Source organism: Anomaloglossus baeobatrachus, chromosome 5, assembly GCF_048569485.1.
Source record: "Anomaloglossus baeobatrachus isolate aAnoBae1 chromosome 5, aAnoBae1.hap1, whole genome shotgun sequence".
NCBI classification, from domain to species: Eukaryota; Metazoa; Chordata; class Amphibia; order Anura; family Aromobatidae; genus Anomaloglossus; species Anomaloglossus baeobatrachus.
In genome coordinates, this window is record NC_134357.1 from 556,895,629 (window position 1) to 556,914,106 (window position 18,478).

Sequence of the window (18,478 nt, forward strand, 5' to 3'; positions counted from 1 at the left end):
CCTCAGACACAGGGGCCTGATAGCGCTCACTAGGGGTCTTCTTCACTACTGTGTAATCCTGGTTATAGAGAGACACAGTAAGAAATCTCACTCCAGACATTTCCAGAGTCCTCACCTCTCCAGTTCTGTCCATCTGTTATTCCCATAGATAAGAATGGTGTAATGTGACGTCATCAGAATCTCTCACCTCTCCAGTAAGCCGGAAGAGGATCTCTAGGGTGAGGTGTAATATCCTCTCCGCCATCTTGTCCCTGTCCATATCCATCCTTCACGGGGCAATCAGGAGAATTTTCTTCTATAGAAGATCTCCACTGAGAGGATCCGATATTATAGGGACCTGAATGGGGAGAAGATGATGATGTAACATCATAAAGAATCCGGTGTAATAATACAATTACTGGAGATTATAAGGGGAAACATATGAGGAGACAGAACGTGTAGATTATGGAGTGAAAAATAAGGTTACTATCCAGTCAGGATGGATCCTCAGTGATTGAGGTCACAGTGATGTCACCGGCACATGAATTACAGTCATAGCCAGGGCCGTATTTACCATTAGGCACCCGTGGGGGGGGCGGCACCTTCTAGCAGTAAAAAAAAAAAAAAAATGTTTTGTTTTTTTTTACATATCCATTAAATCCGCTGTATTTTCGGAGGGGGGAGGGGTGAGAGGCGCACCTCCATTTATTTGTATCCGCATCAATTAAGACGCGAATGCAGACAAACTGCCGCGGCCGGGCACAGAGAGCTGATTGACCCCGGAACTGCCGGCGCCTGCACTTCCGGGGTCACAGGCGCACCAATCAGCTCCTTCCTCTGTGCTGCGTCCAATGCTGTGTGGATTTCACAAGCAGAGCTCACAGCAGGACGCCGCAGAGGACGCCGCGATGGAAGCCGGTGTCAGAAGAGGATACTCACGTGAGCCAGGAAGATGACAGCGGGCCCTGGAGCAGTGCTCGCAGAGCTGAAGATTCATAAGGAGCGTGGGGGTGTCTCTAATGCAGACTGGAGATCTGCGCATGTGGTGGGGGGAGAGAGGCTGATATTGGGGGAGACTTGGGGGAAGAGAAGCTGATACTGGGGGAGGCTGGGAGGAGAGAGTCTGATGCTGGGGGAGGCTAGGAGGGGGGAGGCTGATGCTGGGGAGGCTGGGAGGAGGGAGGCTGAGGCTGATGCTGGGGGGAGGCTGGGAGGAGAGAGGCTGATGCTGGGAGGAGGGAGGCTGATGCTGGGGGAGGCTGGGAGGAGGGAGGCTGATGCTGGGGGAGGCTGATGCTGGGAGGGGGGAGGCTGATGCTGGGGGAGGCTGGGAGGAGGGAGGCTGATGCTGAGGGAGGCTGATGCTGGGGGAGGCTGGGAGGAAAGAGGCTGATGCTGGGGAGGTTGATGCTGGGGGAGGCTGGGAAGAGGGAGGCTGATGCTGGGGGAGGCTGGGAGGACAGAGGCTGATGCTGGGAGAGGGGAGGCTGATGCTGGGGGAGGCTGGGAGGGGGAAGGCTGGGAGGAGAGAGGCTGATGCTGGGGGAGGCTGGGAGAAGAGAGGCTGATGCTGGGGGCAGAGAGGCTGATGCTGGGGGCAGAGAGGCTGATGCCGGGGGAAGCTGGGGGAGAGAGGCTGATGCTGGGGGAAGCTGGGGGAGAGAGGCTGATGCTGGGGGAAGCTGTGGGAGAGAGGCTGATGCTGGGGGAGGCTGGGGGGAGAGAGGATGATGATGGGGGACGCTGGGGGGAGAGAGGTTGATGCTGGGGGGGCTGGGGAAGAGAGGCTGATGCTGGGGGAGAGGCTGCTGCTGAAGGCGCGGGAGAGAGGCTGCTGCTGGGGGAATGGGAGAGAGGGGCCAATGCTAGAGACAGAGGACAAGGGTTGAGGGATAGTGCAATGACAAAATCGATGGGGGGAGTGTAAGGACTCAGAATGAGAGGGGGGCAGCATTGGGAGCTCATTATGGAGAAGGGGCAGAATGTGTGGGCTCAGTATGGAGTGGAGCAATGTAGGGGAGTCAATATCAAGAGTGGGGTAGTGTGTGTGTGCGGGGGGGTGTCAGCATAAGCGTTAGTGTGGTGGTCTTAGTATGATGAATGGGGCAGCATGGAGGTGTCATTATGGAAAAGAGGAAGGCAGCATTAGGAGCTCATGGAGAGGGGCAGCATGCATGGGACATTGTGAGGAGTTGGAAGTATGCATGGGACACTGTGAGGAGGGGGCAGCATGCATGGGACATTGTGAGGAGGGGGCAGCATGCATGGGACATTGTGAGGAGGGGGCAGCATGCATGGGACATTGTGAGGAGGGGGCAGCATGCATTAGGACATTGTGAGGAGGGGGCAGCATGCATTAGGACATTGTGAGGAGGGGGCAGCATGCATTAGGACATTGTGAGGAGGGGGCAGCATGCATTAGGACATTGTGAGGAGGGAGCAGCATGCATGGGACACTGTGAGGAGGGGGCAGCATGCATGGGACATTGTGAGGAGGGGGCAGCATGCATGGGACATTGTGAGGAGGGGGCAGCATGCATGGGACATTGTGAGGAGGGGGCAGCATGCATGGGACATTGTGAGGAGGGGGCAACATGATGTGAGGTCAATGTGCAGATCATATTTCATAATTGAGGAAGGTGTGGTGGGTATAATTTATAAGGGAGGTCAGTGTGTAGTTTATTAGGGGCAGTGTGACAGTCACAGTATATAAGTGGGGACGGTGTGGTGGGAATATTTTATACTCATGCTATATTTTGATGTGCCTGTGGTGATCCCCATTGGAGGGGTTAGTGCCCTTCGTTTCTCATTGATACTTTTTCAAGTGTTTTACAGAGTAGATCTGCCTAAGGCCCCTTTCACACGTCAGTGATTCTTGTACGTTTGTGCTTTTTTTTAACGTACCAGAATCACGGACATACGCAGACCCATTATAATGAATGGGTCTGCTCACACGTCAGTGATTTGTCACTGCACGTGTCTCCGTGCGGCGTACCCGCGTGTGTGTGATTGTCGCACGGAGACATGTCCATTTTTTTCTGGCATCACTGATGTCCCACGGACCACGCAGTGGTGTGGTCCGTGAAACACGTGCCAGAAAAAAACGTGCATTTAAAATAATAAACATTTTTACTCACCCGGCGTCCAGCGATGTCCTCTGCAGCCCGTTCTCCCTGCTGCTTCTAAGCCGGCTGATTACTGTCGCGCATATTCATTATGCGCGACACAGCCGACCCGGAAGCAGCTGCTGCAGGGGTCACCGCCGGCCGGATGCTGCGTCGCGGGAGCGATCAGCACCATGGACAGCGGGAGCGGGCGCAGGTGAGTGAATCTCTAAGTGCAATCACGGGCCACGGATAACGGAGCCCGGATTGCACTTAGACAACCCATGTGTGCCGAGATTCACGGCCCACGCAGGGACATGTGCGTGTTTTACACGCCAGTGAAAAACGTCACTGTTTTTCACTGACGTGTGAAACGGGCCTTAAAAAGAGGTTGTGTGCGAAAACTCATAGTGTTACGTTGTCACTAAGGGGCGCGACCACTTAAAGTGCCTAGGGCAGCATGAAGGCAAAATACAGCCCTCGTCATAGCGATGATGTGTCATCACCGATAAATGACGTAGCTGCAGTGATGTCATCAGAGAGAGGAAATAGGAGCATCAGCTCGAGAACAACACAAGCGCACTTATTTAATACCGCCTGCTGTGCCCCTGTGTACTCTCCACAGCAGAGGATGTCGGAGAGAAGGTTCCAAGGATAGGGTATACTCAGCTCTACCACTATATAAGTTGCTCAGAAGTAATATCATTATAGTATGTGTAACTAACTTCGGCACACTCTAGTCCAGAAAAATGAAGTAGGTGATAAGTAGAGGATATCACAATTTTATTGATGGGTTCAACTTAAAAATCAGCATAAATTTGTTACATGAATCTAACGTTTCGGCTCGCATCGAGCTTTTTTCAAGGATTTTTTATCTGTACATATCAATGTAGATATATGTCAAATACAATAATTAGGTGTACATGCTCAAAAATTTAACCACAACAGAAAAAAAAGGCAAAACTTAAAAAGTACAACAGTAAACAACTATAATGTGAGTAAGTAGATAATATATTTTAGTCCTATGTCCTGGAAGGCAGATATTGGACCAAATCTGGATGAATAATCCAGGTAAATAATCCGAACAAGGAGTGGAAGGACGGTGGTACTGTGGTAACATTATACTGTGTGTGGGAGGACAGTGTTACTGTGGGATTATACTGTGTCGGGGATGCCGACACTGTGGGAACATTATACTGTGTGTGAGGGAGGACAGTGATACTGTGGAAACATTATACTGTGTGGGGGGATGGCGGTACTGTGGGAATATTATAATGTGTGGGGGGGAGGGTGGCGGTACTGTGGGAACATTATACTGTGTGTGGGGATTGGCAGTACTGTGGGAACATTATTCTGTGTGTGGGGATGGCAGTACTGTGGGAACATTATACTGTGTGGGGGGATGGCAGTACTGTGGGAACATTATACTGTGTGTGTGGGGATGGCAGTACTGTGGGAACGTTATACTGTGTGTGTGGGGATGGCAGTACTGTGGGAACGTTATACTGTGTGTGTGGGGATGGCAGTACTGTGGGAACATTATACTGTGTGTTGGGATGGCGGTACTGTGGGAACATTATACTGTGTGGGCGTATGGCGGTACTGTGGGAACATTATACTATGTGTGGGCATATGGCGGTACTGTGGGAACATTATACTATTTGTGGGGGTATGGCGATACTGTGGGAACATTATACTGTGTGTGGTGATGGCAGTACTGTGGGAACATTATACTGTATGTGGGGATGGCAGTACTGTGGGAACATTGTACTGTGTGGTGGGGATGGCGGTACTGTGGGAACATTATACTGTGTGGGGGGTATGGCGGTACTGTGGGAACATTATACTGTGTGGGGGTATTGCGGTACTGTGGGAACATTATACTGTGTGGGGGGTATGGCGGTACTGTGGGAACATTATACTGTGTGGGGGAATGGTGGCACTGTGGGAACATTATACTGTGTGTGGGGGATGTCAGTATAATTGTACTGTGTGTTGGGGGATGGCGGCACTGTGGGAACATTATAATGTGTGGAGGGGTGGCGGTACTGTGAGAACATTATACTGTGTGTGTGGGGATGGCAGTACTGTGGGAACATTATACTGTGTGTGGGGATGGCGGTACTGTGGGAACATTATACTGTGTGTGGGGATGGCGGTACTGTGGGAACATTATAATGTGTGGGGGGGTGGCGGTACTGTGGGAACATTATACTGTGTGGGCGTATGGCGGTACTGTGGGAACATTATACTATGTGTGGGCATATGGCGGTACTGTGGGAACATTATACTATGTGTGGGGGTATGGCGATACTGTGGGAACATTATACTGTGTGTGGGGATTGGCAGTACTGTGGGAACATTATACTGTGTGTGGTGATGGCAGTACTGTGGGAACATTATACTGTATGTGGGGATGGCAGTACTGTGGGAACATTATACTGTATGTGGGGATGGCAGTACTGTGGGAACATTGTACTGTATGGTGGGGATGGCGGTACTGTGGGAACATTATACTGTGTGGGGGGTATGGCGGTACTGTGGGAACATTATACTGTGTGGGGGGTATGGCGGTACTGTGGGAACATTATACTGTGTGGGGGAATGGTGGCACTGTGGGAACATTATACTGTGTGTGGGGATGGCGGTACTGTGGGAACATTATAATGTGTGGGGGGGTGGCGGTACTGTGGGAACATTATAATGTGTGGGCGTATGGCGGTACTGTGGGAACATTATACTATGTGTGGGCATATGGCGGTACTGTGGGAACATTATACTATGTGTGGGGGTATGGCGATACTGTGGGAACATTATACTGTGTGTGGGGATTGGCAGTACTGTGGGAACATTATACTGTATGTGGGGATGGCAGTACTGTGGGAACATTGTACTGTGTGGTGGGGATGGCGGTAGTGTGGGATCATTATACTGTGTGGGGGGTATGGCGGTACTGTGGGAACATTATACTGTGTGGGGGGTATGGCGGTACTGTGGGAACATTATACTAGATGTGGGGATGGCAGTACTGTGGGAACATTATACTGTATGTGGGGATGGCAGTACTGTGGGAACATTATACTGTGTGGTGGGGATGGCGGTACTGTGGGATCATTATACTGTGTGGGGGGTATGGCGGTACTGTGGGAACATTATACTGTGTGGGGGGTATGGCGGTCCTGTGGGAACATTATACTGTATGTGGGGATGGCAGTACTGTGGGAACATTATACTGTATGTGGGGATGGCAGTACTGTGGGAACATTGTACTGTGTGGTGGGGATGGCGGTACTGTGGGATCATTATACTGTGTGGGGGGTATGGCGGTACTGTGGGAACATTATACTGTGTGGGGGGTATGGCGGTACTGTGGGAACATTATACTGTGTGGGGGAATGGCGGCACTGTGGGAACATTATACTGTGTGTGGGGGATGTCAGTATTATTGTACTGTGTGTTGGGGGATGGCGGCACTGTGGAAACATTATACTGTGTGTGGGAGGATATCAGTACAATTGTACTGTGTGTGAGGGAATGGCTGTGCTGTGGGAATATTATACTGTGTGTGGGGTATGGCAGCACTGTGGTAACATTATACTGTGTGTGGGAGGATGTCAGTACAATTGTACTGTGTGTAGGGGATCGCTGCATTGTAGGAACAATATACTGTGTGTGGGGGGGATGGCTGTGCTGTGGGAACAATATACTGTGTGTGGGGGGGGGCTGTCAGTACTGTGGGAAGTTTATAATAATAACAATCTTTATTTCTACAGCACCAACATATTCCGCAGCGCTTTACAATTCTGAGGTTCATATACAGTCATATGTAACAGTTATAGAAAATACAATAATTAAAGCAAAAATCATGATAACACTGCTCGTAAGAGATCACAATCTACAATGAGATGAGGTGGGGGTGACAAGGTGTCTTGCTAAATTCTCCTAAAAAGGGGATGAAAGCCCGTACTTATGAAGCGCTGACTGATATCCTAATCAGGCACGAATACTAAGATTCTTTATAGCAAGATACTATTTATTTTAATAGCACATGAATAATCAATGGTACATAGGCATTAGAACTACTTTATAGTCATAGAATCTTATACAATAACAGAAATATGCATCAACATTAACGTTATGTTGTAGCATGCCTTTCTCATCGGAGGGACTCGATTAGTGAGAAGGAAGCAACATCTGCATCACAGGAACAGTGCGTCCACTTGAGCGTCCTGGAAATGTCCCCAATCTCATTAAGCGAGTCCGGTCTTTTTATAGCAAAACTTTGTACGTCATGTGCACTGAGTGGTAAATTGGTGACCAGCATGTGACAGCTGAGTCATGTTTATGTAACTTGACCACTAGCGGCTGTGGGCACCAATAGCTTCCTGCACATTTTGCCAGTTGACCACAGTTTCCTGGAGATATTGCAAGGAGCCGTGAATTTTACATGCCAGCTTCCTTACACCTGTTGTCAACTAACCACGAGTTTGCTGACTGTGGAACTGTAACCGTTACTTCCTCATAATCGTGGTTTGCTCAAGATCTGTCTGACACGTATTCTTCATCATGGTAAAAATGGGTCAGCCAGAGGACATCTCTCTTTGATATTGAATTATTGATGGATCAAAAAATATCTGGGATCACTATATCTTTTGATTATGATTCCTATCTAATCACACTCATTCTTTCAGTCATATCACATTGGTATCACACAAGGTACAGGTGTTTATTTACAATGACGGTCCAGGCATCTCAAAGAAATGGTGGAAAGATGAAGGCTGCATGAACCAGTCACCAGTAAATCTTTGTGATACTTTTGGGTGTGGTGGAGTCTGACGGAGCGTTATGTTCTGAAAAGTAGTGGAAGAGCTCTTCGATTTGGGAATTTGATAGGCCACCCTAAAAAGATGTGTTTTGGAGTGCCTGAAGCTGTATAAGTTGTGGTTTGTCCTAGTTTCTTGGAGAAGAGCATTGCAGAGGATTGGCGCAACTTGGGAGAAGTCTTCTAGCTGGGAGTGGGAGGTTCGGATAAGTGTGGATGTTAATCGAAAGTCGTTTGCGGACCGTAGAAAATGGGTAGGGTGATGAGGGTGGAGATGTAGGGGGGTGCTGCACTGTGGAGAGCTTTGTGGGTGAGAATAAGCAATTTAGATTGAATCCTATGATGTATAGGCAGTGACTAGCACAGAGTGGAAGCATCCAAGTAATGATTAGCCAGATAGGTGACCCTGGTTGCTGCATTAAGGATGGACTGCTGTGGAGAAAGTCTAGTTAGGTGGAGAGCAATTAAGAGAGAATTACAGTATTCAAGGTGGGAGTGGATCAGGGCCACAGTGACGGTTTTTGTTGTTTTCATGGTGAGAAAGGGGCAGATTCTAGAGTTGTTCTTCAGGTATAAGCGACAAGAGCGGGCGAGAGATTGTATATAGGAGGTGAAGGAAAGATCGCTATCAAGCATAACACCCAGACAGTGAGCCTGCAGCCTAGGCGATATCATGGTGCCGCACGCAGAGGAGATGTCAGGTCTGTGGAGGTTAGTAGATGCAGGGAGTTGAAGAAGTTGAGTTTTGAAGAGGTTAATTTTCAGATAGAGAGCGGACATGATGTTGGAAACTGCGGACAGACAGTCACTGTTGTTCTATGGCTCAGGGGATGAGGTGTATAATTGTGTGTCATTAGCATAAAGATGGTACTGGAAGCCAAATTTGCAGATGGTCATTCCAATTGGGGCAGTGTAGAGGGAGAAAAGAAGAGGGCCAAGGACTGAACCTTGAGGGACCCCAACAGTGAGAGGAAGCGGAGAAGATGTTGAGCCAGCAAATGATACACTGAATGAGCAGCTAGAAAGATAGGAAGAGAAACAGGAAAGCACAGTGTCCTTTACGCCGTTTGAATGGTACATAGCGAGAAGGAGATAGTGGTAAACAGTGTCGAAGGCTCCAGAGAGGTCAAGAAGAATAAGCAGAGAGTACTCACTTTTACACTTTGCTGTCAGCAGGTCATTGGTCACTTTGATGAAGGCAGTTTAAATAGAATGTAGGGGGCAGAAGCCAGACTTTAAGGGATCTAGAAGAGAGTGAGTGGAGAGATAGTGGATGAGGTGGGAATAGACCAGGCGCTCCAAGGGTTTAGAGATGAAGGGGAGATTGGAAACTGGTCTGTAGTTATTTGTGCAGGATGGGTCAAGAGAAGATTTTTTTTTAGTAATGGAGTAAAAATAGAGTGTTTGAAGGAGGAGGGGAAGATACCACAACAGAGAGAGAGAGAGATTGAAGATTTTAGTTAGGTGAGAGAGGGACTGGAGTTGGTGTAAGTAAATGGGATCAGTAATGCAAGTGGTATCACGAAAAGAAGAGAGGAGCCTGGAGACTTCTTCAGTGACTGGATCAAATGCGGAAAGTGAGCCAAACGGGATATGGGAAGGGAATCACAACGGATTTTTTCTATTTTCTCTGTGAAAAAGGAGGCCAGATCATCACCACAAAGGTCTGTAAACCAGCAGCATAGCTACAGGGGGCAGAGGAGGCCGTCACGTGGGCCCCGTCACATGAAGGACGCTTCGGTCATTAGACAGCATGCAGCGCAGCACTCTGAAGTGTCCCCTATCTAACACTGAACAACAGCCGATCAGAGTCTCCATCAGTGCAGAGTACGGTCTGAGCTGCAGCTAATCTGCTGAACTTCATGGGCCATTATGGTGACTCAGGGTACATTATTAAATGTTAAGTGGGCACTTAAAAAGAATAAATTGTTATCGTGGCACTCAGGGTATTGTGACCGTCAAAAGTGCACATGGGGCATTATTTCTGTCTGGGGGCAAAAGGTGCGTACTGTTTTCAAGGGCACTGGCACAGGGAATTTTCTAGGTGTCAGTTTTACCATCTAGAAGGCACAAAGGAGGCATTACAATCTCACAGGGACACAGTGGTGGCATTATTATGTGGGGCAGTAATAGGGGCATGATTTTGAACCACACAGCAGGTGCGGTAATAGAAACACAGTGACTCAGCTATGGGGCATCAGTATGATAAGGATGGTGCTGGAAATGTGAGGAGTTAGATGTGTCTTTGGTGTAAACTCTGCTGAAGAGTTGTGGCCGGAGAAGTTGTTATGTTGGTCTGGTCCAGATGGAAAAGAAGAGAAAAATGAATAACTTCATCTGAAAGAACTCAGCTGTAAGTCACTATCTCTTATGTGTTCTGCAGCACTGGTATCCACCACTATATGACGGTAATATCGGAATTCATCTTTGTATAGTGATTTTCAGTAACAGCTTTGTCACCTGCTGAGGTTCCCCTATAGCTATGATTAGGGAGCACCACCATAGTTACCTGATTAGGGGCCACTCAGAGCTGAACCTCTAGCTATGCCACTGCTGTAAGGGCACCAAACACACTACATAAGGGGCACAATGAAGACATTACACAGTGTGAGGGCAAGAAAGGGGCCGAGGACTCAGAGCAGGTGGGTTTTCTCACTTCCTGCCTCTCATAGTTGGGGCGTCTGTATTTATCAGAGGAAAAGGAACAAAAACCTCACGAGTCATAGAAATCAGAGAGAGAAAAACACCAAGAAAGTCTCAGAGCTGAAAGGGTTAATGCCCCCTGCCCCAGTAATGGAGAATCTCCTCATACCTCCACCTTCAGAGCTGCACACTAGATATATGGCTGCTCTGTGCTTCCAGGACCTGTGATGATGTCACATGGAGGGGAGGAGTCAGGGGTCACATGATCAGCTCCTAAGTGTATGGTTGAGGCTTAATCCAAGTGGGATTCAGCACCTTTGAGGGGTCCAAAAGGCTGTGTGCGCTACACCGTTAAGATTGTGTCTGCGGGTGTTACATCGATAGCACTGAGGGTCCACGAACGACACAGCGAAGACTAAGAGGCTGCGGACGTTACACTGAGAGGCAGTGAACATTACACTGAGAGGACTGAGGGGCCACAGACTTTACACTGAGAGCAGTGACCTGCCTCCTGATGTTACACCGAGGGGCTGCTGACATTACACTGAAAGGACCGAGGGGCTGCGGAGATTACACTGAGAGGACCGAGGGGCTGCGGAGATTACACTAAAAGGACCGAGGGGCTGTGGAGATTACACTGAGAGGACCGAGGGGCTGTGGAGATTACACTGAAGGACCGAGGGGCTGCTGAGATTACACTGAGAAGACCGAGGGGCTGCGGAGATTACACTGAGAAAACCGAGGGGCTGCGGAGATTATACTGAGAAAACCGAGGGGCTGCGGAGATTACACTGAGAAGACCGAGGGGCTGCGGAGATTACACTGAGAAGACCAAGGGGCTGCAGAGATTACACTGAGAAGACCAAGGGGCTGCGGAGATTACACTGAGAAGACCGAGGGCCTGCGGAGATTACACTGAGAAGACCGAGGGGCTGCGGAGATTACACTGAGAAGACCGAGGGGCTGCGAACGTTACACTGAGAGGACTGAGGGGCTGCGGAGATTACACTGAGAGGACTGAAGGGATGCGGACGTTACACTGAGAGGACTGAGGGGCTGCGGACGTTACACTGAGAGGACTTAGGGGCTGCGGAGATTACACTGAGAAGACCGAGGGGCTGCGGAGAGTACACTGAGAAGACAGAGGGGCTGCGGAGATTACACTGAGAAGACCGAGGGGCTGCGGAGATTACACTGAGAAGACTGAGGGGATGCTGACATTACACTGAGAGGACTGAGGGGCTGCGGACATTACACTGAGAGGACTGAGGGGCTGCGGAGATTATACTGAGAGGACTGAGGGGATGCGGACGTTACACTGAGAGGACTGAAGGGATGCGGACGTTACACTGAGAGGACTGAGGGGCTGCGGACGTTACACTGAGAGGACTGAGGGGCTGCGGACCTTACACTGAGAGGACTGAGGGGCTGCGGACCTTACACTGAGCGGACTGAGGGGCTGCGGACCTTACACTGAGAGGACTGAGGGACTGCGGACCTTACACTGAGAGGACTGAGGGGCTGCGGATGTTACACTGAGAGGACTGAGGGGCTGCGGACGTTACACTGAGAGGACTGAGGGGCTGCGGACATTACACTGAGAGAACTGTGGGGCTGTGGAGATTACACTGAGAGGACTGAGGGGCTGCTCACGTTACACTGAGAGGACCGAGGGGCTGCGGACATTACACTGAGAGGACTAAGGGGCTGCGGACGTTACACTGAGAGGACTGAGGAGCTGCTGACCTTACACTGAGGAACTGCAGACGTTACACTGAGAGGATTAAGGAGCTTTACAGTGGATTACAGTGAGAAGACTGATAGGCTGCGAAGATTACACCGATAGGACTGAGGGGCTGCGGAGATTACACCGAGAGGACTGAGGGGCTGCGGAGATTACACCAACAGGACTGAGGGGCTGCGGAGATTAGATTGAGAGGACTGAGGGGCTGCGGAGATTACACTGAGAGGACTGAGGGGCTGCGGAGATTACACTGAGGGGCTGCGGAGATTACACTGAGAGGACTGAGGGGCTGCGGAGATTACACTGAGGGGCTGCAGAGATTACACTGAGAGGACTGAGGGGCTGCGGAGATTACACTGAGAGGATTGAGGGTCTGCGGAGATTACACTGAGAGGATTAAGGGGCTGCAGAATGGTGCAAATTTTCTTTGTTTACATAGGACTATGTGAGTGATCTGAGGCATTGTGTGGTGTTTTAGGGGCAAAGATAAGTGGATGTTCCTACAGAGGGGCTGCTACTTTTATGGGGTTGAATATTGAGGTGGGGAGGGCTGAATAGAAAAGGTGGTTATTTTGGTGTGATGCTGAATGTTATCTTACCCATGGAGCGGTGTGCGAAGGCATATCAACATGATATCACCATGCATATCATATCCATGCACATCATATTCATATCTATCACCATGCATGTCACATGCATGGAGCTGAGTGCTGAGGGTCTGCATGGTGAAAGGGTGATTTTGTATGGGTAGGGCTGGGAAAATGTGCAGAAAAATGGGGTGATGTTACTTGCGTGGGGTTGCATGCTAGGGTTTGCATAGGGATTGAGAGGGTGATGCTCCTCTGGTGGGGGGGTGCTGCGCCCCAGCTGTGCCTCCAGCCTTGCTTTCCCAGTGGCTCTTGCCACACCAGAGACTGTGCCTGTCCACCTCGGCTGTTTCTCTGGCCTCAGTTATCCTGGTGGCCCATACAACAACAAAAACTGCCTGTCTGGGGGGACGGGACCGGAAGTGAATGGAGTAGGACGCCTTGCAGAGAGCTCCCAGTGGCCACAGCTACAAAAGTGATATTTGCTCCCACTATTCTCACCGCCGACGCCCCAGCAATGGTGGGGAAGCCATAGCAGAAGCCCCCGGTCAAAAAGGTGTCTTCCCTGCCGCCTTCCTCAACCCTGGGACCTCTGGATGCATTCCTGCACTCCAGCACAGTAAGAACGCGCTCAGGTAATATGGCGGCGGCGCGGCGGGAAGCCCAAGAAAATGACGTCGGAGCGCTACACCAAGGAGAAAACTTATCATATGAGGTCCCCGCCGCCTGTTCAGGGAGCTCCGGGCCACCAGATGAGGAGAGAGGCCCTGCTGAGGTTAATCCCTTGCACTGCACAGCAGGGGAAAGGGAGGCTCTCAGGAGGAAGAAGGTCTACAAGTCTCAGCAAGGAGACAGGATGTGCAGCAGGCAGCACAGGGGAATGAGTCCTATTTACAGCCACAAAATTCTACAGCAAACAAAAAGTCTGAAGATCTCTTACAGGCTCATGATCCTATAGAAGACCTCCGCATATCTGCCACTCCATCCATGTCAAGGTATGCACAGCCAGAAACTATATACTCTTCTGTGTCAAGTACCCCCTCCCTCCCAGAAGATAACCCCCAGGGCATATCAGTGGGAGATTGGAAACTTTATATGGCCCAGCTGACTATAAAAAATGACCTGCAATCCTTGGTGCGAGAAATTAAAGAAGTGTGCAGGTCAGAAATTGATGCTGTCAGACAAGACATTCAGTATATAGCCCAGAGGGTTGAAACCCTAGAAGACGACCATGATGAAACAAGAAATTATGTGGCCCATCTTCAATCCACAGTGGCAGCGCAGCATGATACCCTCTGTGAGTACCAAAGACCCCTAGAGGATTTAGACAATAGGGGGCACCGCCATAATATTAGAGTCAGGGGTAAAGATGAGCGAACCGGTCGCGATTCGGCTCGAGTTCGGTTCGCCGAACGGAGGTCTCGTTCGAGTTCGGTTCGGCGAACCGCATAGGAAACAATGGGAGGCAATCACAAACACATAAAACACCTAGAAAACACCCTCAAATGTGTCCAAAAGGTGACAAACAATTCACAACACAACACAAACACATGGGAAAGTGACAAGAACAAATTCTCATGTGAAAACAAAACAGCGTTACAAGGAAAAGAGGATGAGACACAGATATAGGCATGGCATGCCCTTCTAAAATCATGTAAAACACCACAAGGTGACTCCAAGCGGAGTCTCCCTTTTTTCCAAAAATTGGGCCCCACACACACCCACCCCTTCAGTGGCAGCACTTGTGCCCCAGTTGTACACTTCACAGCTAGATTTGCATCAAGCACATTCAAAAATACGCCATACTTAACCGTCCCCAGGATGACCCCGGGGTAGGTAGCAAAGTCTTTGCTGAACCATGACTTGTTCATCTTGGCTCCTTTTAAAAAACACAGCAAGCAAGGGTTACTCCAAGCGGAGTCTCCCTTTTTTCCAAAAATTGGGCCCCACACAGACACCCACCCATTCAGTGGCAGCACTTGTGCCCCAGTTGTACACTTCACAGCTAGATTTGCATCAAGCACATTCAAAAATACGCCATCCTTAACCGTCCCCAGGATGACACCGGGTAGGTAGTAAAGTCTTTCCTGATCCCAGCTCTGTTCATCTTGGCTCCTTTTAAAAAACACAGCAAGCAAGGGTTACTCCAAGCAAAGTCTCCCTTTTTTCCAAAAATTGGGCCACACACACACACCCACCTCTTCAGTGGCAGCACTTGTGCCACAGTTGTACACTTCACAGGTAGATTTGCATCAAGCACATTCAAAATCCACAAGCATTTACTCTCCCCAGGATGACACAGGGGTAGTAAATTCCTTGTGGATCCATGACTTGTTCATTTTGATGAACATTAGTCTGTCCACATTGTCACTGGACAGACGCGTGCGCTTATCTGTCAGCACACATCCAGCAGCACTGAAGACACGTTCAGAGACAACGCTGGCAGCTGGACACGACAAAATCTCCAAGGCGTAAGTGGAGAGCTCTGGCCATTTTTCAAGATTTGAAGCCCAAAATGAGCAAGGCTCCATTTGCAAAGTCATGGCATCGATGTTCATTTGGAGATACTCCAGCCATTGACTATGTGTCAGACTTGTCTCAGGTGGCCTTGCAAAGGATGGTCTAAAAAATTATGAAAAGATTCAATAAAATTGCTGTTACCAGCCCCAGATACGGTGCTACTGGTACGGGTAGACTGTTGAAGATGACGAGACCGTCCCATGTTTGTCAAGTTACAACTGGGAGATTCACTCCCTGCACCACGGTTGTTTGGTGGAAAAGCCGAGCTAAGATCGAGTAACAGCTTCTGCTGATACTTCTGCATACGTGCGTCCCTTTCTATGGCTGGAATTATGTCACAAAATTTGGACTTGTACCAGGGATCTAATAGTGTGGCAAGCCAGTAGTCATCATCACTTCTAATTTTGACAATACGAGGGTCATGTTGGAGGTAGTGCAGCAAGAAGGCGCTCATGTGTCTTGCGCAGCCATGCGGACCAAGTCCATGCTGTGTTTGTGGCATAGAGGTGCTAACTGTTCTATTTTCCTCTGACATCTCCCCCCAACCTCTTTCAACAGAAATTTGACCTAGGTCTCCCTCATCCGCTGAGTCTTCCATGTCCATGGACAGTTCGTCCTCCATTTCTTCATGTTCTCCTGCACCTTCCTCAACATTTCGCCTGCTACTATACGCCCTTGTTGATCCCTGTCCCCCATGGTCCCATGCCTGCCGCGTTGGTGATGATGAACGTCTGGACCTTGGTGATGTTGTTGTGTCTTGCGCATATGAATCCTCCTGTAGTTCCTCCCTTTCCTGTTGTCCCACCCCCTGACTCCGAATAGTGTTTAGCGTGTGCTCCAGCATGTAAATGACTGGAATTGTCATGCTGATAATGGCATTGTCAGCGCAAAACATATTCGTTGCCATGTCGAAACGGTGCAGAAAGGTGCATAGGTCCTTGATCTGAGACCACTCCATCAGGGTGATCTGCCCCACCTCTGCATCTCGTTGGCCCAGGCTATACGTCATGACGTATTGCACTAGGGCTCGAGGGTGCTGCCACAGTCGCTGTAACATGTGGAGAGTCGAATTCCAGCGTGTCGGCACATCGCATTTCAGGCGATGAACCGGCAGGCCGAAAGACTTCTGGAGCGATGCAAGTCGCTCAGCAGCGGTGGTTGAACGGCGGAAGTGAGCAGACAGTTTTCGTGCCCTGTTCAGAAGGCCATCTAGGCCGGGATAGTGTGTTAAAAATTGCTGGACAACAAGGTTCAACACGTGAGCCATACAAGGCACGTGTGTCACCTTGCCCAGGCGAAGGGCCACACCCAGGTTTGCAGCATTGTCGCACACGGCCTTACCAGGCTGCAGGTTGAGTGGAGACAGCCATTTATTAAACTCAGTCGCCAGAGCTGTCCACAACTCAGCCGCTGTGTGACTCTTATTTCCAAGACATTTCAAGCTAAAGACCGCCTGATGCCGTTGCGCTCTGCTGCCAGCATAGTAATGAGGGGTGCGTGATTCCTTCTGCGCAGTTAGAACGCTGGTGGCCTGACCAGGCAGGCTTGGGGCGGAGGTGGAGGACCCAGACGGGGTGGAGGAGGCAGAAGCAGTGGCGGAACTTGGACAGACAGAGGATTGACACACAAGTCGTGGGGACGGCAAGACTTGTGCAGCAGACCCTTCACCATCTATCACCATAGTTACCCAGTGCCCAGTCAGCGACATGTAACGTCCCTGTCCATGCTTACTGGTCCAAGTATCCGTGGTGAAATGCACCCGTTCACACACAGAATTTCTCAAGGAAGCGGTGATGTTGTGTGCGACATGCTGGTGTAGCGCAGGCACACCTTTCTTAGAGAAGTAGTGGCGGCTGGGCATCTGGTACTGGGGCACAGCGACAGACATAAGGTCTCTAAAATCCTGTGTGTCCACCAAGGCAGCATTTCGGTAGCCAAGAGCTTACAGAGGGATAAAGTCAACCTCTTAGCTTTGTCATGGGTCGCAGGAAATGGCCTTTTATTTGTCCACATCTGAGGGACAGAGATCTGGCTGCTGTGTGTAGACGGTGTTGAGTAGGGTGTCCCTGGAAAAATGCAGGTCTGTGAGGATGGTGCAGGCGTAGACATGATGTTGCCTTCATCCAACGTTGGTGCTAACGATGTCTGAGAGAGCTGTACACACGTACTTGTTTCCCCTTCCAAACCAACTGACGACCTACCAAGCAAACTGCCTGTTGCGGTTACAGTGGTGGAAGTTGTGCGTGGAAAACCAGGTGTGACAGCTGTCCCCACAGTCCTAGAAGATGAAGAGCGCGCGGATGCACTGGAAGGGGCAGGCGGTGGATGGTTCGCTCCGCTAGGCCGTATTGCAGCACGGTGAGCTTCCCACTGGGACATATGATATTTATTCATGTGACGATTCATGGAAGAAGTTGTCAAACTGCTGAGGTTTTGCCCTCTACTAACAAAATCACGACAAATTTTACAGATCACATAATTTGGGCAATCTTTTGCTGTGTCAAAAAAGGACCAGGCTAGGCAAGGCTTAGAGGGCATGCGACCTGCTGATCCACTCCGACTAGTGCTCAGAGGCACAGTGGTGGCTGAGGATGCAGTTGTAGACGTGCTACCAGTACACCGACTCTGTCCAGGAAGGAGCAAGGTAACTTCGTCGTCAGTTGCATTCTCCTCCACCGCCTCTGTTGACCTCCTCGAGTGCCTGACTGTGGGTTGACAGTAGGTGGGATCTAGAACTTCCTCATCAATTGTTGTGTTTGCACTCCCCTCACCCTCAGACCGAGCCTCTTCTTGCCCTGACTGAATATTTAAGTTGTCATCCCAATCTGGTATCTGCGTCTCATCGTCATCAGTATGTTCCTCATTGTCTATTACAACAGGTGTTTCAGTTTGTGAATAAGGGTCAACAATATGCTCAGAAACTTGTTCATCACGGCCTGAATCTGAGTCACAATGGTTCTTGGCATCACTGCAGACCATTTCCTGGTCTGTACTCACTGTAGCTTGGGAGCAGACCTCTGATTCCCAGGCTATAGTGTGACTGAACAGCTCTGCAGACTCAGCCATCTCAGTTCCACCA

At 49.8% G+C, this 18,478-nt stretch overlaps 1 protein-coding gene across 1 annotated transcript in view; it reads right to left on the reverse strand.

The window, feature by feature from the left end:
• The window catches only part of LOC142313000 (uncharacterized), a 145,178-nt gene that overhangs the window by 90,823 nt on the left and 35,877 nt on the right, over nucleotides 1-18,478 (reverse strand). The gene's annotated exons all lie outside the window — the stretch shown is intronic.